We start from the raw sequence: 6,000 nt of genomic DNA, 5'->3' as shown, positions 1-6,000 counted from the left end.
ATATGTATTTGGGTTTAGAAGAGCTGTTGCAGCCAAACCTTAGGTGGCTAGAAATGAATGTGAGCTGAGCAGATGCAGGGTATCATTTGCTCACTGCTATCCTTCTGAGGCTGTTTGATGGTACGTGGTATGTTAGACATTGGCTTTCTCCTCTGTGAGAGCAGATGGCTTCACGATGACGCTGTGCAATACAACTTTGTATGAGGTAGAGGCAAGGCTGCGGGAACTCTGTGTGCACCTTGTTTGCACAAACAGTAACGTAACAGAAGAAAATAAGACAAAACACACAGAATATTTCTTGTAATCCAGATTTCTCTTGGTGGAGTGTTGTGAGTAAGAAAGACCATTTTGAAGAAAGAGGTGATACCTTTCATTAGGCTGTTATGATCCCAAAACAAACTAAAAACCCCAAACAAACAGAAGAAGGCCTTGTGTGCCTGAAAGTTACTCTCTTTTTTTTTTTTTTTTTTTTTTTCCTCCTAGCTAATAAAAGATACCATCTCTCTATAACCTTACTTGTTTCCTTTGCACATCATGTCTACAACAATCCTGCTGCTGGAGTAAGAAGTCAATGGTGTGTGCTTCTGCAGCACAGGTGCTGCTCTTTATGGCCTCATCATGGAGGGAGAGTCCTTCCACCTGTGCCAACGACAACAGGTGGGGTACATGAAACTGGCACCAGGCCTGATGCGTCTCAGGTGGATGTGCTAATACAAGTATTCAACTACTATCTAAGCAAACAAAACAAAACAAAAACAAACAAACAAACAAACAAACTGAAGATCTTCTGAACGTGTATTTGAAGCCAGAATTACTCATCTCTACTTTATTCTGAATACGGCACCAGAAGCTTTATTCTGTTTTAGCAGCGTGAGGCAAAAAAAAAAGTGAAGTCTTTAAGAGGTGTGCTAGAGAAGGCAATTCCATGCATCGCAATGCATCCAAAATCAGGAAGCTGAGAAATAGGGAATTTTCTTTTTCTATTTCTTTACTGAGCCTTTTAGCTCCTCTCAGCTCCCATGCTAACATGTTCCTGCGGACACTGTTTTGGTGGCCCTGCTATTTCCATTGCTGCCTTTAGCAGGCACAGAAGGAACCTGAAAGGCCCTGTCTGGGGAAGAGCTGCTGAAAGTGCTTTGATTTTTCAACAGGGTGAGAGTCAGAAGGTGCAGTTAAAAAATACACAGCCTCATCCTTCACAGACATCCGTCTCTGCAGCCTCCTGACTTATCCATGAACACACTTTGTGACCCTCAGCACATCACTGATTTCCTAAATGCATTTAATAAAAATTGACAATGATCTTGCAACGTGTTGCTAACAACACATCATCTGCACTGGATACCAGGAAGAGCTGCTGCTGCCGCCCCATGGCACCTCATTTTTGGGTGCTCTGAAGATCTGGCAGCCTCAATGGGGAAATGGGCTTCACGTTGGGAAGCGCCGGGGTGCTGGCACCTGCTGTGCCCAGGGGCTGCCCACTGTCTACAAGAAAAGACAAGGTCCCCATGCTCAGAGCAAAAACACATTCCGCCTGCCTTCAGTGAGCTGTTCTTGCACATCTGAGCCTCAAGGCAAGCTCCCAGCCCAGCTATCAGACTCTTGGCAGCAATTTCCACACGGGTTTGTTGTATTTGGACTCGAGATTCCCCCTTGACCCCAAAAGTCACACTAAAAGGCTAAAAGTATTTTCTTTACTTGCTAAAGAAAACACAGAGGACTTTATTTAGTTATTCAGAACTTCTCAGCCGTTCTTTGGTCACTTCATGATTTCCTGAGATTGTATCTGTGCCGTTGTCTGCCGGCTCGGGTCACTCTGTGCAGCTCGGAGGGGAAGAAAAGCTGTTACATTTCATTGTCCTCAAAAGAGGGGAGAAAAATCCGACTCATGCTCCCAATCCAAACAACGCCGCTGCCTCGTGCATTCTTGACAGCTAACGAGGCTTCATTGAAAACCATTTGTAGCCTTTAGCTTCCTTCTAACAAGTTGGCCATTGCCATAGAGGAGATTTTTTTCTCCGCTGATTTATGAGCTTTAATTTATATGCGAGCCTGGAATACTTGCTTTGGGAAGAGCTCTGCCACAGGCCAAGCTTGCACGGAGATACACAGCAGTTTGCATGGTATGCTCTGCATTTTCATCATCCAGCCGCAGCAGGATGAAAAACTCCAGGTGAGGAGCACACGTGGTCATAGGTGGTGCTGAGCACTCACTTCCCAGCGGGTCTGCCAGCTTGGGCTAAAGCGGCGCACTTACCAGGTGAATTTAACAGGTTTGGAAAGCCTCCACATGACCCAGCAGACATGCTTTGGAAGTGTGAAAGCGCTGCTGAAGCCTGGGCTCCCGTGCAGACTATGCGTGATCACGTGGAGCGGCTGGGAAATTGTTTAACGGTGTCTCAATGGGTGGTAATGGGATTTTCCAACCCCGAGCCGCCTCGGCGGAGTCCGGGTGTAGGTAGGATTGTGCTGACTCCGCTGTTTCCTTTGGAAGGGAGGGAGAGCATTTGGCACTTCTTTGCATCAGGCCAGGAGCTCCTGACTCCGGGCTCCTTGGCCAAGACGTGCGAGTGGCGATGCACACCCTGAGCGGGCTGCACCCTGCTGCGCCCTGCGCCTGCACCTGACAGCAGCATGCAGGCTGCTGCTGCTGCACCTCAGCTGAAGGCAGGCCTCCTTTAGCCCAAGGGCAGCAGATGTCATCTACGCTTTTTTAATTTCCTTGCTTGCAATGTGGGAGGAACAAGCGTCTCGCCCCTCCCCTTTCTCTGCTGTTTGTTATGACCTTTTGTTGCATGCGGATGACCAAACCGCCCTCTGTGTGCTGGAAGTCCGAGGAGCTGTGTTAAAATCATGGGAGTTTGGTGGAGCAGGGAGCATGCTCATTATACCCAGCTCTTCCAAATATAGGTTGCAATGCCCAGGAAAAGCACCCCACAGGCAGTTCTGTTGCTTCCCCGAGGGATTTCATGCTGGGTCTGCAGGAGTAGGGGCTTGGATGCTGCTGGCGTGGCTGAGACACCCATGAGCAGCCCTTGTCACAGAGCCAATGGGTTTGGTTTTGCCAAGCAAAACGAAATTTTGCAATTTTTGCTGCAACGTCTTTGGGGAACACCAGATGAGCTGGGTGAGGCAAGGTGTGGTTGCAAGCCCCTCGGTTGCTTCAAAGTGGCTGAAGAAGTGACATCCCCAGGACACTCATAAGGTACCGTCTGGTGCCGCAGCAGCCAGGGGCGTCACCCTGGGGTGGAGGCATGTGGCAGCAGACACCAGCTGGAAGCACGGCCCCCTGGGGTGTCAGCTCATCCCTTGGGGAAGCAATTTGCACCAGGGAGCATGGGTTTGCCTCGGAGGGTACCCTGTTTGCTGCCACAGCAGGATGACAGCTGAGCCCCAGGGCTTGGTCCCACAGCACAGCCAGAAGCGGTGCAGAAAAGCCCCCCCGTCCTCTGGGTAAGTCCCTCCACGCAGGAAAACACCAACACACTGACAGTGAAGCACATGTTCAAATGTTTTTCTAAACTCCATGGCCTCAGGCCAGGATCTTCAAGGATATTGAGCTCCCTGATTCCCACTGATTGCACTAAACAGCTTCAAAGGCTCAGGTCTCAGCATGGATGGTAATGAGGCCGGGTGGGTTGGATTCTCTGACTTAGCACTGGATCGTGATGCTGACACATCCTGGAGCTAGTGAGACCTGTTGGCCCGGGGGGTCACCTTCGCAGAGCTGTGAGCTAGCAGCAGCAGCCTGTTTACACGGCTGCGGTTGTCTAATCTCAACTGTTATCATTCATCTACATAACTTCTTCGCAAGCCTCAAGATGCTTTATCTTGCACTGTGAGCTTGAGGTCTTGTTCCTGACTGCTGATGCACCTCCGCTGTTGTGTGGGAATAACGAGACAGTGCTTGAACGTGCTCGGCTCTCAGCAGAGCCTAGAAGGGTCTGGGTAGATGAGGACAGCTCTTGCCTTCACATTGAGGAGTTCAGGCAACGTCACCTTCAGTGCATGGCTCTTCACAGCACCTTTGTTCTACTCAGTGCCTGGCAAATGGCTGGGTCACCTCCACCCCTTGGTGATATTTAATCATTAATTGCATCTGAGTTTGGAAAGAACCTGCTACATTCGTAAACTTCCCTTCATCTGATAGATGGCTTTTCTGACTGTGGAGTTCACTGGAGCCCACTGGGTTACCCCTGGCTGTAGGAGGACAACTGGAAGGTGTCCTATGGAAAATGGTGGGGGGTTATGGAGCAGCCTAACGGGGGCACATTCAGGTCCTGAGGATGCGTGCAGATCTGAACAGGATAGCATGATGGGCATCCCAGGAGGCTGGGAGTGTGAATTTGGATCCAAGCACGAGGGCTTACTCACATCCATGCGATAAGAAGGCTGGGGGGAGAGGCACAGGGTTATTTATCCATTTGTTTGGCAGTAGACAAGGCAATAAAAGGTGCTCTTTTAAAAAGCTCAAAATAAGGAAACCTGAGTCAGAGACAGCCTCAGCCTTCCGAGCTGTGCTGCGCCGAACAGAGTAACTCCTCGCTCTCCGACTTCTTTACGAATTTCACTCTTGGACTTGTCCTCCCACCGGGATGCACTCCACCCACCAGTACCTCTCTGACCTCATCTCCCCTCGCCTGTCCCCACCCGCAGACTTGCTCCTGCACTTCTGGCCTCCAGCGGGCAGCTCCTCACAGCTCCTCCACATCCTCTTGCACCGCTTTGCTCTCGCTTGGTTTTCCATCCAGTCCCCTCCTCAGGCGGGCTCTCACCTCCTGCCTGCCTCCCAGCTCTCTGGCTCGGCAGCTTCCTGATTCTGCCTCTAAAAATAGTCTCCGTGGCTGGGGAGTTTCCAAACAAACAAACAAACAAGCAAAACACGGGAAGGCTGTGGTTTCCACTGCTTGTCTTTCGCTTACCTGGAGCTAGAACACACCTTTGGTGCAGAAACATCACAATGCACCACATGGAACCGAAGTGGTGAAGCGTGCTTGGCATGGCCAGGCAGCCACCAGGCTCACGTCCCCTGAGATGGTCCCAGCAGGAGCAGGAACACTGTCCTCAGCACCAGCCCTGCTGGAGGCCCTTCAGAGCTGCAGCGATACCTGGCTGCTGTGTTACTGGCAAGGAAAACAAAGCACGGAGGTGGGTGCTGGAGCAGCTTGTTCAGCACACGAGGAACATTGATCTCCCTGGCTTAAGTGACATGTGATGAATGCACGTGCTGCTGGGAAGCTGATAAAATGTTCATTGTGATGCCCAGGAATTAAATTTTTTTTTAGGTGGGACACCTACACTGTTAGACCAGCAGTTGGGTAACTGGGCAAAAAGGTCTCAGAAGCCACAGAAATAGAAATGAATCTAAATGTGTAAGTATGTGTATAAATGCACATGCATTATATCTCAGGAATATAACTTATTTGATAGCAAAACGCCATAGTTAAGGCCTGGCAGGGTCTCTCCCAGCAGCTCTCCAGAGGTGTGTGACTGTCAGAGTCGCAGGGACTCCACTGGTGCCACCGCAACTGCTCTGGGTGCGTGCAGGGCATCTCTTCACAGACCAAATGCTGCTTACCTTATCCATGCTAGCAACGAGTGAAAAAAAAAATGGCCAAATACACTGTTTTGAAGCTACTGTCTGATCATGATTACCTGCCTTGCTGTTCTTCACAAGTTCTACAGCACTTCAGTTTCTTTTAGTCTTCTGCTTTGGGCTGGTGTTTGGCAGGGATGGATCCAGCTGTGTAGTGGCTGTGCCTGTGTTTCCTTGGTCAGGCCATTCAGCTAGTGCTCTTGTGCCATTTCCTAATGCCGAGTGGTTTTTGTGTAATGGAAAGGGGTAAGAAAAAGCCCTGTGCTAAAGCACAAGCAGTTGTGTTCCCACTCCAATGGGCTGAGGGAGTAAAAGAGACAAAGTTTGCAGAAAAAAAGTAATATCTTATGTATTTGTCCTGCAGGCCTAAGGGATTGGTGGTTGTTTCTCATCTGCATCAGCCT

The sequence above is a fragment of the Cygnus atratus genome, chromosome 14, assembly GCF_013377495.2.
Source record: "Cygnus atratus isolate AKBS03 ecotype Queensland, Australia chromosome 14, CAtr_DNAZoo_HiC_assembly, whole genome shotgun sequence".
NCBI classification, from domain to species: domain Eukaryota; kingdom Metazoa; phylum Chordata; class Aves; order Anseriformes; family Anatidae; genus Cygnus; species Cygnus atratus.
This window is presented reverse-complemented; position numbering follows the sequence as displayed.